General features: G+C 38.0%; 1 long non-coding RNA gene across 2 annotated transcripts in view; it reads left to right on the top strand.

Moving 5' to 3' along the window:
- LOC123613725 (uncharacterized) overlaps positions 1 to 19,515 on the top strand; it is a 1,048,954-nt gene that overhangs the window by 168,212 nt on the left and 861,227 nt on the right. The window contains exon 4 of one of the 2 annotated variants that reach the window (XR_012508401.1): positions 5,055 to 5,176. This is a non-coding gene — a long non-coding RNA (uncharacterized LOC123613725). Of the gene's footprint in view, positions 1 to 5,054; positions 5,181 to 19,515 lie in introns of both variants that reach the window. The other variant, XR_012508400.1, reaches the window with a different exon arrangement.

Raw genomic sequence — 19,515 nt, 5'->3', positions numbered from 1 at the left:
CTCCACACACGTCTGGAGATGATAGCCAGATTCCCTTCAAGCTGTCTGTACATCACACACAATGGGTGTTTTAGTAACTAGGACTGCACATTTTCCAGCTCAGTTTGCTTATTGCCAAAGATCACATTTTATTGTTCCCCTTCATCCAAGATAGTCCTTGATTAATTCTAATTAAAGTACTTATTTGTAATTAATTCTTACTAGGATACACATCTCCATACATATTTCTGGATATGATTTCTTTTTAACAGGTCAGCATTCAAAATAAGAGAGCAAGGTATGAAGGAGATCTAATATAAGATTTAGGCAACATAAGTTTCAGCCAAATTTTTACATTTGATATGTTGTTCCTTCTTATCCATTAAAAAAAAAAAAAGGTTAGGTGTATCATTGGAGGTGTCACTCAGTACTAAATGTCATTAAGTGTTAAACAGGGACACATTTTTCTTGGAGAAAATTTGGGATTGAAGTTTGTTATAATCCAACCATCTCAGAATAGTGCTCTATGTTGAAATTGATATAAAATATGGGAAGTCAGGATGCATGTGGAAAACATACAGGATAAAGCGATTAAGACAATTTCCAGCATTGACTGAAGTCGCATCTCCGTGGTGTCACTAACCAAGAGTGACTACTTACTTTCTTAGAAAAACGGTTCTGCAGAAGCGTGGAGATAAAACCAGAGCAGGGAGGACAATGGTGCTTTCTCAGTCTATTGCCGTCCAATAGAAGTTAGGATCATCCCTGGCATAGAAAAGGAAAAGGCTGATTCTAAGGAGGTCACCACCTGAATGTACTTGGACCATTTCCAGGGCAGGATGCCTGGGCTACAAAGAACTTCTGTTGTCTTCTTCCGGGAAGATGTGCTTCAGAGCTTCACATTTTTGGCAAACATGCCTCTATCCCCTTTGGGCATCTGTGCTTTTCTTCTCTGGAGAGTAGTACCATTTTTTTCCTTCATTATACTAGTTTGTTTTTAATCTACGAGAGCAGAAAGAATCTCCTAAAATCATATCCAATATTTGCATGTATTTCAGAAAGCTATTGAGTACTTTTTAAAAGATTTAAAACACTTTAAAAAATTCAATCAAATTGATAATTTTGTCTGTTTCTTCATGCTGGAGCGGTATGAGTTAAGAGCGGGAAGGACTGGATCTGGGGAAGTGAATTAATAAGCCTCAGAGTGCCATGGATGTCAGGCTGGATTCTCAGAGGTGGAGTTTTATATAGTGCTTAAGAGCCCAAATTATTCTATTGTTATGACAACCCAGGAAAACGTTTTAGGTAATTTCTCAACACTTCTCTTTTACTCTGTCCTTTATTCACATTCTGCAAGTTATTTAAATACATTAGCAGGGTTTGTTGTTGTTGTTATTCTATATACACGTTGAGAAAAAAAATGGGACCATCTTTTTACTTAAAATTCTGTCTGCTGGGGAAGACGTGGCTCCTTCTGCTACTTCTCTATGAAATATACTGGAGGAGTTAATCTGAGGAAATTGCTTGTGTCAGCAGCTGTCACAAAACATGTGGCCCGTTTTGGAATCTGGTGCAGCTGCCACGCTTAAATACTATTTTTTTTTTCCCCATGGGGAAATAAGAATATCAGTGGAATTTGTCTTCTTTGAAGTGCTTCAGCCTTTTTATTTCTAATTTCAGACGTGAGTGGCCTTTTGGAATGACTAGGCGAGGCAGAGAATATTCTCTGCTGAGCCCTTAATATCTGGGGTATTCCCCGGTAGCAAGAATGTTGTTAAGCAGCACTGGGTGGGGAACATCTGTTCATTGTTCCAGACGCCATCGTGTTCACGAAGAAAATATGCCCCAGGCTGATGTAAAGGTTACCTATGCTTTCCTACCAAGTGATTTATGGGATGTTTTCTAGAAGGAACTTGGACTCTTGACCCCATTATGTTTTCCCCAAGCTACACCTAGAACAGGGCATGTCCAGCCCCTCTCAGGTCTCCAGCTGCGGTATCCCTCTCTCCCATTAACCATATGGTTTAGGAATCTCCCTCCCTGGAGAAGGGCTTTCCTGATTAAGGATGGCTAATTCTGCAAGGGATGTTTTCTCACATATATACAGAGGCCCAGGCTTCCTACATGTACTTATTCTTTTGTTGTTATGTCATAGATTCACTTTGTCACTTTGGAATGTTGATCATAATGCTCTTCATATATCTGGACACCCTATGTCTTTTCTGAGTTAAAAATAACACAGTGCCATGAAAGCAACCTAAATGTCCATCAACAGATGACTGGATAAAATTGTGGTTTATTTATACAATGGAATACCACTCAGCCATAAAAAAGAATAAAATAATGCCATTTGCAGCAATATGGACGGACCTAGAGATCATCATTCTAAGTGAAATACGCCAGAAAGAGCAAGAAAAATGTCGTATGATAGCACTCATATGTGGCATCTTAAAAAAAAAAAAAGGAAAGAAAGAGGACACTAATGAAATCATCTACAAAACAGAAACAAACTGGCAAACATAATAAACAATCTTATGGTTACTGGGGGAAAGGAGGTGGGAAGGGATAAATTTGGGAGTTTGAGATTTCTGAATATTAAGCACTATATATAAAAATAGATTAAAAAAACAAATTTCTTTATAGCAAAGGGAACTATATTCAATATCTTGTAATAACCTTTAATGAAAAAGAATATAAAAACAGATATATGTATATATATGCATGACTGGGACATTATGCTGTACACCAGAAATTGACACATTGTAACTGACTGTACTTCTATTTAAAAAAATAACACAGTGAAATAGAGTGCAGTGGGAGAGAGATGAGGATAACCTGGCTTTCAATTTCACATCCCAAGCTCAGAGCAGACAGTGGGCTGTGAGCTGGCAGATGTAGAAGAGTTTGACAGTGTAATTGTTAGTAATACAGGTGTGCTAATGTTGCATACCAGAATTTGAGTGAACTCGAGCATGTTCTTAACACGTCTGGCTTCTATACCAATCTATCCAATGGGAGCAGTAGTGGTGCCTCCAGGGGAAATTTGTGAGGGCAAACAGAAACAACGCAGATAAAGACCTTAGCTTGGTTCTTACGTTACCTGGGAATAATGATACGTTAACCTGGGAAAGGGACACATCTCTCACTGCGTCAGTTAATTTGCAGTTAACGCATTTTAATTCAGTCACTGTTTCTTGTAGCCTTGATGCCAAAAACACCGTTTGAGATGGTCACAGTTGGATAAGAAACAACACAACAAATTGACACAACCAGCCTAGTCACGAGGAGCCCAAGTGTCTAGTAGGATGGCCAGGACTGTAGAGAACTGGGCCAAGTGTGATAGGAGATCTCAAGTAGCACTAGCTGGAGTGATAAAGGCACTGAGGAGGACAAGGGTAGTTCTGCCTGCCCACTGGGCTTTCAGCAGAGCCTCCTTTGAAAGGACACCAAACTCCTTTCTCTCCCAGCATAGGACTGTGCACAAATTAAGCTGAGAGAGTTGAGCTCTGAGCTCTGGTTCAGAATGCATTTTTTATTTTTATATTGTTTTGCTAAAACAGAGGCCATATGATTCTGAAGATTAAGTTTCACACAGGAATTCCCCTCTTCAATTTTTAGCCTTTAACAATTAGATACTTGTAAAGATGATCAGTTTAAGGCACAATGAGATATGAGTGTTTAGTCACTGTTCTTGAGGTATTTAGACTTGAATTCATTCTCCTTCACTGATTGAAGTAAAAGAGAAAAAGGCCTTTAGGGCAAAATCAAGCCTAAAATGGTCAGTGCTTCAAAACAGGTGGGAAAAGCACCTGTACAGAAACGCATGGGCTGGCATTTTGTTCCTGTCGTTTGGTGTATGTGTCCAAAGAAAAGCCTTTGGGGTTCACTTAGTCTTGGGACCTACTTCCTATTTCAATATTCTGACCAGAACCTGAGGTGACAGGTTAACTGAATGTTTGCCCAAAGCCATATCCTAGAACTAGTGTCCTGATTTAGTGCGTTTTGGGGGGAAAGTCATCATAGAGGGGAAAAACGTCAAGCCGTTCTGTCAAACATGGTGCAACTTTTCGAGGATTGTAAATCTGAAAACTGAACAGTTGTTAAATGAGGCAGGTCAAGTTACATCTGTCTACATCACCTACATTTATACAGACTGTGGCACAGGACACAGAATGTATAACCCACATTCACTTGAAAGCAACAAAATAAATTTCCAGCTCTAGAACAGTCTGCTTCAGAGGGGACCGTGCAGCACCCTGTGGTTATATTTAATCTCTTCCACTGATCTTTGGAATACTCTGCTGTAGTAAAAAAAAAAAAAAAATTGAAAAAAATGGATACAACACATTGCTTGCTGTTTCCACTTTAGAGAGAGTTGTGACTTCTCCTTCTCCATTTTCTCAAACTTTTCAGACATTTTCTATGGTTAGGGAAGGGAGGAGGGTTGTGGGGAAAGAAATGCGCTGGACCCTGTCTTTATTTTTTATTGTTCCGCCTCTTAAATCATTTTTTGGAACTATGTTGGTCAAAACACTTAAAATGAGAGCTATCCTCCTAATATATTACTCAGTCTGCAGTACAGTCTTGTTCTAGGTGTGGTACTGTACGTCGAATCTCTAGAACTTATTCATCCTCAATAAGTGAAATTTCAAACATTTAGCAACATTATCCTTTCCACCCCAGCCCCTGGCAACCACCATTCTCTTCTTTGCTATTATGACTACTCTGCTTTGGTAGAAAATTTTGAGAAAAATTGGTACAACCCATTTTCTTCTTCTCTGAGTCTATTTTACATACCTCATGGGAAGTTGAACAGTATGTGGTGTTCTTCTGTTAACTGACAATTCACTTTGCATGATGTCCTTAAGGTGCATCCATGTTTTCTAACATGGCAAGGTTTCTTCCTTTTTAAAGGCTGAGTAATAATCCATTGTATGTATTTACTGCATTTTCTTAATCCATTCATCTGTCAATGGACATAGAGGTTGCATCCACATTCTTGGCTGTTGAGACTAGTGCTACATGAACATGGGAGGGTTAACTTCTCTTTGATTTCTGCTTTTTGTTTTGTTTAGGTGTTTTTTGGATAAACATCCAAAAGTGGAATTGCTGAACCGTAAGGATGTTCTATGTCCAATTTTTTGAGGAACCTCCATACTTTTCACAGCAGCTGCCTCATTTTGAATTCCTACCAACAGTGAGTAAGTTTTCCAATTTCTTCACATCCTCACCAACACTTGTGTCTCTGTTCTTTTTTTTTGACAATAGCTATTCTAACAGGTCTGAGATGATAACGTGTTGAAGTTCTGACTTGCATTTCCCTGATGATTAGTGGTGCTGATTTTTTTTCATATACTTATTGGCCATTTGGATGTTGTCTTTGGAGAAATGTCTATTCAAGTCTTTGGTTCATTTTTAAATCAGGTTATTTATCATTTTTGCTATTGAGTTGTAGGAGTTTCTTATATATTTTGATACCAGCCATTTATTAGATAAATGATTTGCAAATGTTTTCTGTTCTGCACTCTGCCTTTTCGCTCTGATTGTTTCCTTTGCTGCGCGGGAGCTTTTTAGTTTGATGTAAGCTCATTTGTCTCATTTTGCTTTTGCTACTTGTAGCTGGAGTCCCGTCTTAAATTTTGAAAATCTTTCATGCAGTTGAAATGTAAGAACACACCTAAACAGAAAACAAAACAAAATCAAGAAATATTTAACAACAGAACCCTCTGCTGTACTATTGGTGAGAAAACAAGTGCTTTTCCAAATAAAAAATATCTAGAGGATATTTCTGATAAAATTGGCAATAAATGTTTTGTGTATAAGCGAAATAAGGAGAGTGATTACCATTCCCCATTCTAGAGCATTTTTTTTTTTTTTAGGACCAATATCTTCTTTTAAAGCTACTTGTTAAAGATAGAGCTTTTCATATTGAAAAAAAAAAGTTCTTGGATTTTAAGCGCCATATACTATGCTCTGCAGGGTAGTAGGGAAATAGGCCAGTGCTATAAGCAGAATGCAATCAAAAGACTCACAGCTAAGTAACAATAAAGCAGAATTAATTCCTCAAGTAAGCATTTGACATATTTTTACTTTAGGAAAAAGGGAAGGAGGGCCTATTAATAAAATTTTAACATGTTGACTGAAATAATGTCAGTTAACAGCTAAAATAAATATTTTATATAGTTATATGGCTTTGAACATTCATTCTTTTAAAAAAAATTTTTTATTTTTGAGGGGAGAAGTAATTAGGTTTATTTATTTATTTATTTGTAGATGGCAGTGCGGGGGATTGAACCCAGGACCTCACGCATGCTGAGCACATACTCTACCACTGAGCTATACCCTTCTGCCTAGTCATTCATTCTTAAGGAAAAAAGTTGCTTTCATCACATATAGAAAGAGTAAATTATGGAGACAGCATCTTCTTCATATTGCTTCCTCTATTAAAACCCACAAAACCGCAACAGGGTAATTAATTAACTTACAATTTTATTAAATAACAATTCAAGTAGAGTTTACAAATTAATTCAAAACAGCATAGTTCTTGGGCGGGGTGGGGGAATAGCTCAAGTGGTGGAGTGCTTCGCACGAGGTCCTGGGTTCACTCCTCTGTACCTCCAATAGAAAATAATTAAGTAAATATATCTAATTATCTCCCCCCATGGAAAAAACTTGAAAAACAAAACCAAACAAGCAAACAAACCCCAGCATAGTTCTCAAGACTTTTTCAAGTTACTCCTCTTGGTAATAGACTTTTTTTTGGCTAAACAGAAAAACTAAGTCAAACATAATAAATGAAAAATTAATATTCATTGTCTCAGTGATGTCGTATGCCCCAATTCGTCCTACGTTTATTCACTATTAGGTGAAACAAACAGAAAAGTCCAGAACATTTAAGGCAGCAGTGGCCTATTTTAGTTGTGAATGGGCAGCTTAGGAGCTTTTGACTTCAGAATGTTTTGGAATTATTTCCACTGTGCTTCTTGCCTGAGATTTTGGAAACAGTTGTCTGAATATTAAACTTGGTAACCTGAACTTTCCAAATCAGACTTGTAAACTTTATAAAATCCCTAAATAAGTGGCAAAAGGCAGATAAAAAATTTTAGCGATGGTTTTAGTTGTCAGTAATAAAGGAAAGGAAAAGTCTCTAAAGGAGAAGGTGGAGAAAATCTAAAGTAAAACCTTCCCAGCATAGCCCTGGGGAGGGAGACTGGCTTAGCAGCTTCTCGCCGGTCTCACTGCAGCCCTGCGACCTGCCAGCGGCAGCTAATTACGTTCACTCTAGGCAAGTGTGTGCAGACTGGCTTCAGAGGAGCTCGTTCCAAGAGTGAGACTCAGAGAAACCAGGAGAGAGAAAATTCTGCACATTTAATAATTATGAACCCAGCGAGCTTGCCAGCCTGACTTTTTTTTTTTTTTGAACAAGTAAAAATTGTGTGGGCATAAAAAATGGTGTATAACTTGATGATTTGATATACATATATACACTGTAATATGAAATGATTACTACAATCGATTTCATTAACACATTCATTGCGTCACGTCTCACTTTTTGTGCTGAAAATACTTAAGATCATAGCAAATTTCAAGTATGCAATACAGTATTATTAGCTATAGTCATCATGCTGTACGTGATATCCCCAGAACTTATAATTGAAAGTGTGTACCCTTTGACAAATGTCCTCCCCGCCCTCTGACCGTTGCAACCACTGTTCTACCCTCTGGTTCTGAGTTCAGCTTTCTTAGATTCTACATGTGAGTGAGATCGCCGGGCATTTGTCTTCCTGTGTCTGGCTTATTTCACTTGACATAATGTCCTTCAGGTTCGTCCATGTTTTTTCACAAGTGGCAGAATTTTATTTTCCATGCCAGCTTAACATTTCTAACATATCACTTGCTTTCCTTCTTTATTCATGCAACAAATAATAATAAAAATGGCTAATGCTGGATGATGTACTGTACACACTGGAAAGGAAGAAGGCCAGACGCAGAAAGACCATTTAGGAAGCTATTTCTGTATCTTGTTTCCATTGTGAGTGCTTTACAGATGGAGGGGTAATGATGGAAATACTGGAGACTGGATCAAAGCAAGAGGAAAGTTCTGTTCTGGATTCATTGGCTATAGGCACTGGGTCAACATTCAGGTAAAAATACACCTGGGAACAAAGCTCAGGAGCTGGGATAGGAATGGAGAGTGAAGTTTAACTTGCTCATCTTATTCTTTTTTATATGAGTAAAATTAACCATATTAAATATATAATTACTTTAGAATTATTTTTAAATTAGTATTTATTGAGCCTTTACTATGGTACAGGTTTATAAGTATTTTATATAAATTTTCTTAATCCTTGCAAGAGTTCTATAAGTTTGTTATTATTCTTATCCTTCTTTCATAAATGTGGCCTCCCAGCTGGTAAAGGGACTACAAATCAGACAGGTCTCCCGAATTTCAGTGTCTGAGCTGGAATTTCAAGCCTGTCTTTGCAGCTCAATGCCTAGAAAAGTACCTCTGTTCAATCCATGTCTGTTTAATGGATGACTGACTGCATACTAATATTTGCGCTGCAAGACAGCTGGAGTTGCAAACGGTGTGTCTGAAGAAGGAAAAAAATTGTAATTCTTGATTAATTGAAAAAAATGAAATAGTAAGGGTTAATTAAGAATTATTTTAAAAAGCCTAAGTATAATTAAAAAAAAAAAAAAGAGAAGAATGATACAGTAATTTGCAGGGAACTCTGGCAGACTGTGAGCATAACTTTTTGAATTTGTGGAACATCAAGATAGTCACAGCAAATTTCTTTGTCTATAAATGGCAACACCTTGTCATTGTTATGTTATTAAATGTCTACTCTGTGCAAGATCGCACATCGCGTTCCATGGAAGATTTAACATGCATGTGTAAGACAGTTCAGTCCTCAAAGAACTTTACCTGGGAGCTGGGGAGGCAGGATGAAAACGTGATTAATCCCTTACCTGGCTCTCTCAGTTCCCTCCCCGGTTCCTCACCCTGCCCATGCACACTGGCATCTTGTGAAAACCATGTATATACTCTTGCTTCGGCCATTTTTGTTTTTGTTTTCGTTTTTGTTTTGCATTTGCTCTTCCATTGTCTGAGTTTCTTCTCTCAAGATGTCACCATGGCTCAGTTCTGTCAGTGTTCATTTAAAAAAAAAAAATGGGTGATTAACAAGGAATCTTTTGACACGCTAATATAAAATGTCTATAACCACCTAGTTTTCTTTCCCTGCTTTATCTTTCCCCCTAGTACTTATCACCAACGTGCACATGCTCATACAATTTATACAAATGATGCGTTTATTTATTGTTTCTTGGCTGTTTCCTGCCAACTAAAAATTGGCACTTGCTGTCTGCCTCTGCTTGGATTAAATCATGAGCCACTGCAGTCACTGACCATCAACATTCCCTGAAAGGCGTTCAGGTTGGAGGTCAAGAATGAGGTGTTCTGTGCTCTGGGAAAACTGGCAGAATAGGCCTTCAGAGAGTTAGATGTTTTCAGGAGAAGATTTTATGAGCCCTAATTCTTGTGTCTCCTCATATCTAGAAAAGCACTAAAACCATGAACGGTGACATCTGTTCCTCATGACTAGCAGCAGCCTCTGCCTACATGTGTGCTTGACTGCACGACAGTGTCCCCTTCACTGAAATCATATTTAATACTGAGTTTTCCCCTGCCTTTTTGGAGCAGTTCCTCAAAACTATCTGAGATGCCATCTCCCGGGCTATAGTCCTCATTTTGCTACAAATAAAACTTAACTCACAACTCTCACATTGTGTGATATTATTTCAATCAACAGTCCACCAACTAGACCGTGAGTTTCTTGAGAAGAGAATCTATTTTGTTTAAACTGTACCTTCAGCATCTACAACAGTGCCAGGCATATAGTAAGGATTCCATAAATATTTATTAAATGAATGAAAAAATGAACTGATAAATGACAATACTTTTAATTGTACAACAGCTGAATTGTTAACACAGGTGATATTCACTACAGACATTCATAGAAAATCCATGCATATGCACCTTTTCCTGAATTTTACAGTATCTCAAGGAGAGGGATTCTGTCTGTTGAAAAATCTAATCTGTATCGAGTGTCGTGCCTGGCAGAGTACCTAACATACTGGGTGTATTTGCTGCACATTTGTGGGGATGTTATATTTCCAAGAGGAGATGGGTCCTTAGCAGGGCTTTGGAAGTTAGTTGGGGTTTAGCTGAGTGGTAAGTGGAAGAGATGTCATCAGTTTTCTGAGTAAGAAGCAGATGGAGGTACACACAATTTCCTTTGACAAGGAGTCACGATATGCTGGCAAGAGCAGAGGCTTAAAAAAAAGAGCCATCGAGTTGGGGATAATTGGTAGAAGGCTTGTGTTTAAAGAGATACAGCATGCGACAAAATAAGTAGTACTTTTGGAAGATGCGCTCAATCTTGTATTCAGCTACATGCATTTCTATTCAGTGTGTACCTAGGATCAGAGTAGCTGTGTTGGGGGAAGCAGGTCATCAACTTTACTGGGTCGGTGCAGGGAGACATTAGGGTAGGTATTAAATGAGTGCGTAGATACTAAATCTGTAGAAATAGGCTGGGTGGAGGTGATGATAGCCTGGACTGGACTGATGAGAAGAGAAAAGAAGACATGGATATGAGAAATTATATGAAGAAATAATGAACAGAATTCTCTTATGCATAAGTTTGGAAGGGGACTCATGGGTACAGAAGATAAAATTTGGCTGGAAAAATGGTTTTATTGGAAAATCTGAAGTTTAAGAGAGGAGAAAACCAAGATGAAATGGCAGTAGGCTGGCAAAAATGTGGCCGGGAAGTCAAGGGAGACACTGAAATTGGAATTAGATATTTGAGAATTAGCACAACTATTAGCTATGTTTTCTGATATCCCTGAAGCATTTGTGATCTGTGGTTCTCATTAATTCACGGGTACAAGTGTTTACCGGGCATCTGTTTGCCAAGAATTCTTCTAGGTGCTGAGGTTGCAGCAAAGGCCAGACAGAATAACTCCCCATCCCTAGGTCCTTTGCACTGTAGTTGGAGAAAGTGAAACGCATGGCATGTCACATCTATGGGTGGTAAGTGCCGTGGCGGGAAATAAAGCGGGGCAGGGAGGCAGGGATGCTGAGTGTGGAGGGCAGGCAGATCAGGGCTGGTCTCACTGGGAAGAGCAAGATCTGGAGGAGGGGTGGATGTGAGCCCCTGAAACCTGGGGGAGCAACTTAGAGGAAGCAGGAAAGCAAAGGCCCCCATCCTGCTTCCAATGTTCCAGGAGGAGCAGGGAGGCCAGTGAGGCGGAGGAGCAGGGCGGGGGATCGGGCAGAACAGTAAGTGTGAGCAAAAGGCCTTATGGGCCAGAAAGAACTCAGGGTTTACCCTGAATGAGAAGGGACGCTAGTGAATAGCTGGGAGCAGACAAGGTACATGATGTGACTTGTATTTTAAATGGATCCTTCTGGCCGCTCTGTTGATGACAGAGCTGTGAATCATCTGGAGTGAAGACGGACTTGTTGCCTCTACTCAGAGGCATTTTTGTTCAAACAAAATAATTTACCATTTTCCTTTGGAATTCCCCAGAGCCGTCTTTGTGGGTTTCAGTTAAACTTCCCTCGTTGTCGTTTGAGCACGTTCCCGACACCTCTTCCCCCTTCTTCCCATCCTTGGTGCTGCCTGGGGAGGCACCCTCGGAAGCTTCCTGGTTTAGCTGGGTCAGTGGCTGATTCACCCTCTTTCCCCTGGACTCTGTTCTCAAAAGTACACAACATCGATCTCTGGATTGGAACTCATCCTCCATGTGTTCTTTCTGTGAGGGTTTCAGTAAGGTAAATGTACTTGGAGAGAAATCCATCACAGGTTTCCTATACTTGGCATTGGTTCCAGTTACAGGTTGAATTATCTGTCTCTTGAGGTCTAGCACCCATTACATAATAAAAATATATGCTATATATTATTCAAAATTGCATTTAACTGCTGTGGTATTTAGATAACAAACTCTAGAAAGTTCCAAGCTTGACTATAACCTACTCTGGTGGATCTGGAATTTTTTGAGACACCCTTCTTTCCATATATATATATATATATATTTATAAATGTCTCAAGTTCTGACCTAACTTTAGCTCAGATATGGTGAGTAATTATGAAGAGGTCACCACTTTAAAATTCAGTTTGTAGGTTTCTCTGCTTAAAATCTGTTTAAGTGTGGGAAATGAAATGAGTATGCCATTTACACACCGACATGTCTGTTCAACACATTTCAATAAGGTGAGTGTTTTTCAGGTTGTGTTGCTGTGTCATGTATGCCATTTAGGAGAGGCCATGTGCTGGTTCAGTGCTCACAGATCACTGTTTAAAAAGAAAAAAAAAAAAAAAAAAAAAAAAAAAACCCAGCACATAATGCCCCACTGAAGACAGAATGAATCCAGCACACCTGGAATGAGTCATTACTTTCTTTGATCTTTGATAAACAGTTGTTTGAGGGATCTGAAAGTTCTCATTCAAATAACTTAATCAATAAACGAAGTGAAATAAAACTTGGTATCTGTTATGTCGAATGCCAAATCATACAAAATAATGTATGATTATTAAATTAATCAAATTGAAGTGAGGCAAGCATTGTATATTCTTGAACTTGTTGGTGGAAGTGTTGTGAAAACTCTAAAGAAAATCAAGAGTTTAGTTTAAGTAATTTTTAGGGATAATTGACACTATTATCGCCGATTGCAAACAAATTCTAAGGTCCCTCGAGTATTTGGTGTGGCGCACTGAGGTCTCTCTGTATGAAAATTTCTTTTTCTAAAACTGTAATCATAAGTCTTTTTCTTTTAGCAAACACTTTTCTAAGTCACCCCTGCCTATTAAAGTAAAACAAACTTTATAACCAAGATTGTGAGTTAGATAGAAAATTCTCTTCACTCTTTCCATATTTAAGTACAGGATTATGAAAATGTTATCACTCTCATTAAAAAAAAAACCTTCATACTGATTTGGCTTTGTATGTTCACAATGTCATCATCCATTGTTTAGGACTCCTTTGGATATTTAAAAATTCAAATAACACTTAAGACCTGCTCTGTGGGACTCAGAGCATTTCTGGTAAATAGGACCATTTCAAAGGATATGGCTTGGTATGAAAAATGACTTAAAAATCTGAAGAAAACTGAAATTTTACAGATGGATTTTTTTCTTTTAGGATTTTTTAAGAAAGCAATGAGGAAATGGTTCATCTTCCTCTCAAGGAAATAAGATGCCAGGTCTAATTTTAATAATTTTCCATAATAATACCTCAGAGACAGGAACTAGACTGAAATTAGTTTCCTGACTGACTTCACTGTTTTTCTGTCATTTACAATTCCATACTGACTCTGTTTATATAAACAACCTTCCTTTTCAATATGAATGTGGTATCTTCCACATGCACGCTAGGAAAATATTTATGCCTGTCTGTGTCAGGTATTGATTTTTTTTTCTTAATCCTTTTGTTTAATAAATCAAAAAGCTGGTAGAGAATGTCTTTCGGTTAAGAGGTCATGGATTTGAAAGCTTTGCTTCTGAGAGAATTCACTGAAATTTTCTGTTAGGAGAAAATGGTCATTTAGGCTCATATAGATCGTAGAATGAACCACATCCCACCCTGAGCTATAAAGTCACCGAGAACATGTAATGTGGTCTGAGCTTTCACTGCAGTGACTCGCGACTGCGTAACAATCAGCTCTGCAGAAAACAGACAGTTGAGTACTCGAAGAATACCTCTCTTTTTGGAGATACAAAAGTTTTATTTTTTCAGTGGAAGTGGGTGCTATTTACAAGTATGACCTTAGGGAATACAGATACTTGCATTTACTGCTGCCTTGTTAGCCCATCACATAATGCCCACCATACAATAAACACTCAATAAACACTCAACATACAGTAAACACTCAAAAGCTGTTTTGTGGGTGGATACAAGAATGAATGAAAGAATGCCATTTCTTGATTGGTCCTTTCTGGCAGCATGAGAAAAGTATTTGGAAGTGTTACTTTGTTTAACAATTCAGCAATTTGTTGATTCATCAAAAACATACTGCCTAGTATGTACCAGTGCTAGGTCCTAGGGGAAACATAAGAAACCAGGTGGAGTGGCGTGGTTATAGCTCAAGTGGTAGAGCTTGTGCTTAGCATGCATAAGGTCCTGGGTCCAATCCCCAGGACCTCCTCTAATAATAAATCAATAAGTAAACCTAATTACCTCCTCTCCTCCAAAAAAAAAAAAAAAAAAAAAAAGGAAAAAAGAAACCAGATGGACATCATCCCTGATCTCACGGTGTTTCTAATCTCATGGTGCAGCTATCAGGATGAAACAAGAAGAATGTGGGCCTGTATTCTGATGTTTTCTTACAGCATCATCGTGACTGACTAAGGATTGGATGGTGGCTTTCCAGTTGATGAGTGCCTTGCTCAGCAGGTTGTTATAGATTCTGACGTTTAGTTATGGATCAGTAGTGTCTAGGGAAATTGTAAAACAGATGTCCATGCCCTGAGTCAGACTTGTTACATCAGAATCTCGAAAGTTGTGGTCTCGAAGTCCGCATTGTTAAGAAACTATAGATCCGTCTGATGAAGCTAAGCTGGCATTCAGGAATTACAACTGAGTGTTAGATAGAGGTCTGGAATTACTATTAGTATAGGGTCAAAGTTTATGTTCATGCCAACCCCAAAGTAGACATTAATTGACCATCTTTCAGTGTCAGATTATTTTACATAAAGTGATGATCAGTCAAAATAGTCTCAGCCATCGGCCCCACCTCTTCACGCCCTGCACCATCAGCCTTCTCTTGGAACCTGGCTATCATCATGTGGTTAGCTCCCCTGAGCCTTCTGGTGGTGGTTACTATCCTCTGGGCAGTGGAATTCTTCACACTTCATTTCTGTCATTCTTTCTTCTACTGTTAAAATCAACTCAGGGCATGCTTTGTCTGCGGATACTTGGAAAGTTTGTTTCATTGGCTCCAATTACTTTTAGTGTCAAAAAATGTGGCCTCTTCTACATATCCTTGTTCAAATTGTTTATGTACATAAGGAAAAAAATCCAGTTTTTGATTATCCACACAGAAGGAATTTGAGATACAAGACCATACTCAAAGTTTTTTGTAACTTTCAATTTTTATGGTCTCATTGCTTCAGTCTCCTGGTCCTTAGCTCTCAAAGAACCATCTATATGAACTTTTGTAACTTTCTACCTTGTGGGTCTGTCCAGTTTAAAAGCAGTAGCACTAGAGTCTGCCAACCTGCTGAACCAAAGGATTAGGATTGGGAGAGAATTCATTCATTCAGACTTTACCAGTGCCTGCCCTGCTGTAGAGCTAGTTGCTTCAGAACCCATGAGTTTGGAGAAACTGCTGCCTCTTCTAACTGGCATCATGTAGCCCTGGCTGTGGTTCTGAAGAGGGGATGAGAGATTCTGATCCAACCTGCCTTCCTGTGAGGATGGAGCAAGTCATGCCTCATCTCATCCTTTCTGCAGTCAGGGGTGTGGTTCATTGTCTGGGAACCACAGAGAGTGTACTTGGCTTGCGGTACTCAATGCATAGAATTAAACATTCTCAGTCAAGGGACTGAAGTACAGAGTCGGTCCAAACTGCTTCTCCTGCATAGGAGGAATCTGACTACATACGTCCTCCTTGCTACATGGAGGTGAAATACAGTAAGCAAGCTTCATCATCAACAAAGGACAGCGAGTTGTGCTTTGTTTTTGCTTTTCATTTTTTGAGGAATGTGGAGAGAATTGGAATTCCGCTTTACTTTTTAAAAATCAGGAATGATAATTTATTAGCTGAAGTAATATTCATGTCATAGTTTTTTTAGACCCACCCATATCATACTGCAGCAGCATAAGAGACCCCCAAGCAAGAACCTCCTAGTTGAGCTCATCAACCTCTCCAAACCACGAGCGATAATAATAATAATACATGATTATTGATAGAACAGTTTTACACCATAAGTTTACATGATTTGTTACACAGCAAATGATAATTGACCTCTCTCTTGCTTTCTCTATCCTTTTTTGAAAATACAATGTGTGTGTAATTGGGTTGACAATAATAAACAAAAATATGTAAAGGGTAGAAATATGAATCCCATGTTGTCCTTGACTGTGGTTAATTGCTGCATGATGGAGGGTCAGAGTGAAATATTTTTGTTTGTTTGCTTGTCAGTTTTCATATAGCTGTAGTTTCTGAATTTCATAATTCATATCAAAAAATAGCATGAGTAATAAAATATCCCTTGAATATTTTAATAATTTTTCTAGGTTTTTTTTTTTTAAAGCTAAGTGTTTGGAACTAGTGAAAATTTACTAATTTTTAAAATTTTAAAAACACTTCTTAGTGACAACCTGGAGTGGTACATATTTTGGTCTGTCAACCAAGGAAATTTTTACATACCTTTTCTTCTTTGAAGTTAATCTTTAAACTCACTTTAACCCAATGAATCTCTTTATTTATCCCATTCCTAAAAACTGAGTTAATTATGCAGCTGTTTTTTTATACTGTGCACTGTGAATTCTGTTTCTCTTTAACATGGTCTGATCTTTTAGCAAAGAAATGTGATATACAAAATCTAAGCAAGCAGCAAACAGGTATGCATGTTTAAGTTAATGACTGTGGAACTATATAAGGGTGAGGGAAAATTTTTCTTTTACTTGGCTTATTAGCATGATTTGAAATCAACAGAAACAACTGCTTCTGTTTTCAGCGAAGTCTTAAATTTTGCAGTAATTTCAGCATTCTGATGCTGACAACTGCAGTGCAATTAGTTCTTGATCTTTTTAGCTTGAATTGCCATTGCTTTTATTAACGCTTGAGCTAAGCAAAAACAGCTTGAATAAAACTTCTCTACAACCCTCTTTAATAAAACTTTTAAATCACCTTTATAGGAGAAACTATCAGCACATTAGGCTGCAAGTTTATTAACACTTGTAATGTTCACGTTGGACCCGGAACGCTGAAAATTGCAGCAGTATTTCTAGATCAAACCTATGGGTGACACAAATGCTTGGCTTTTTTTTTAATGGAGCTGAATATTAAGCTGACTTAGAATGTTGCCTATTCTTGTTGTTTGAGTAGCCTACATTCTTAATAATCTAATTTCCATTGTGTGATGGCCCGGAACGAAGTGCTTACTTGGAGTGGAGCAATTTGTGGTCACAGATGAGCTTGAATTGAAACAGCTGATCTCCTGTGACGTCCCTACAGGTCTGCTGTCCATCTGAGAGACCCCTCAGCTCAGCAGAGCTTTGTCCTAATCTTTTCTCACTTTCTCTGATAAGTCTGAATGATTGGTTAAGAACAAGTGTTGCATCTCCATTACAAAGTGGGACTTTTAAATTCTAACTCTTAACATAGGTGATTACTGGAAAAGCAGTCTCTAAGATTTTTACATAGCCCTTAATTTTAAAGTCATCACTTGACTGAGTGCAATCCCCTCACTTCTTCTCCTTTTTCTCCTGTTTCATATCATCAGCAGCAGGGTTGACCCTTGTTTCAGGCATGTACTGTGTGCGAAATGCCATGCTAGGTTCAAGTCTAATTTGCTACAGTCCCACAGCTGGGGCATTGTTACCTTTGTTATGTGGATTAGGAAATAGAAGACTATGGCCCAAATCCCCAAACTAGAAAGTGGTAGCCTCAGGATTTAAATTTAATTCTGTCTTGATTCTTTCTATTCTTCTATGTGGTTTTAGCCAAATTCTAATTCCATTAAAGGGAGTCTTAAGCAAAACCTGTACTCCCACTGCTGACTAATAGTTGATATGACCATGAGCCTGGGGCTAACTGAGCTATCCCCTCTGTGCTACAATTGAATTTTGAATATTTAATAATTCTACAAACAAACAATTATTTACACATGTAGTTCTCCCACTAGTTAGGCTATGAGCTCTTTAACCACGAGGACCGGAATTTATTAATCTTGTTATCTGTAGTGTCTAACACAGAGTAATTATTCAATGAATGGGGTACCCTTCAGTGGTTAGTAAGTTTCTTTGATACTCCCTCCATCAACTCCTTATCTTCCTCTGTTGGATTTCAGATAAAAGCTGAGTTAACATATTCAATACTTTATTCATTAGAAACAATATATAAACTGAAAAGCTAGCTATTTACTAAAAGGGCAGAATATATTTACCATAATATACAATCATTACAATTAATTAGAAAAAGACTAATATGTTTCGTATGCTGTTCTACCCAGCTCTGCTAAGACTTGAGTTCTAAATGTTGCCTTAAGTTTATGTTCAGAACTCCCAGCATAAAATGTCAAAAAGGACAGAGAAGAATTGCCATTGACAACATCATTGGTGGGTGCTTGACTGTATCTTGATAAGGAGGAAAACTTATCAATAAGATGAGCACGCTTGATAGTTGTAACTGCTTACATTTATACAATGGAAATCTATCTTACATACCAGGAAGGGGAGAATCCAAGCTTTGCAAAATTCTTAGGCTAAATTTTTTGGTATCTTAATTATCTCCAAGCTTGTCATGATCCAAAGTTGCAGGGAAACATGAGATGTGGAATGTGCAAATCATGATTAATAAAAGAGATCTGGTTTTGCCATTTACTGATTTTGTCATCTTGGACTTTTTCTCCCTATTTTTAAATGGGAATAATATAGTAATGATGAGTTCTTGTTATATGATAATATACTAATGAATCTTTGGTTACTTCCTACATCACATTGCACTGGTCACATACATTCTAAGATATGATACACAATTCATTCACCATTATGCTCCTACCATTATTGCTATCTTTTAAGAGTTCCATTCAAAATGCAGTGTGTTAAAAAATAGGACTTTGCTTTTGAATGGGTATGGTAATACTTTTTTTTTCCTTAAAGATTGTTCAGAAAAGTCTGAAAAGTATTTTATTGAGACATTTTGAATGAATTCTTTATCTATAAGCAGATAAGGTATTCTCTTTAAGTTTATTCCTACCCAGTAATATGATTCCTGTCTAATAGTATTAAACTATCAGAATTAACGGTTTTGGAAGATGGTAGAATATCGGCCTTCATACCTCATTGTTCTCTGTAGGAACAGGGGGAAACTGCAAAGCAGTGTAAATGGAAGGAGAAAACAGCAGCGTCATGGATCTAAAAGGCGTGCACAACTGTTAGCAAAATACCTGTCATGCTTCTCTTGATTTGAGTCCAATCAAGAGAAGAAGGCACAGGTAGATGGACATAAGCCACCAGAGGTCACAGCGTAAGGCGGGTTCTCTGAAAGTAATTGATGCACTTGGGTAGTATCACACAATGTCTTACTTTTTACCGAGATTTTCAGGTAATGAACTTCTGCCCTTCTCAGCGGTGTGTTAGGATGAAATAACAGTAATAGTAGTAGTAGTAAGCTTTGTGGATGTACTTGAAGAGCACCAGTAGATGTGTATGACTTTAAAGGGTCAGACAGGAGGAGTATCCACAAACTAAAGATGTAAAGAACTTTGGATCAAAGAAGAATTCAATCCGAAGCTGCAG

Source organism: Camelus bactrianus, chromosome 7 (genome assembly GCF_048773025.1).
Source record: "Camelus bactrianus isolate YW-2024 breed Bactrian camel chromosome 7, ASM4877302v1, whole genome shotgun sequence".
In the NCBI taxonomy this organism is placed as follows: Eukaryota; Metazoa; Chordata; class Mammalia; order Artiodactyla; family Camelidae; genus Camelus; species Camelus bactrianus.
The sequence above is the reverse complement of the archived record's forward strand: the minus strand, read 5'-3'. Positions and strand labels throughout refer to the sequence as shown.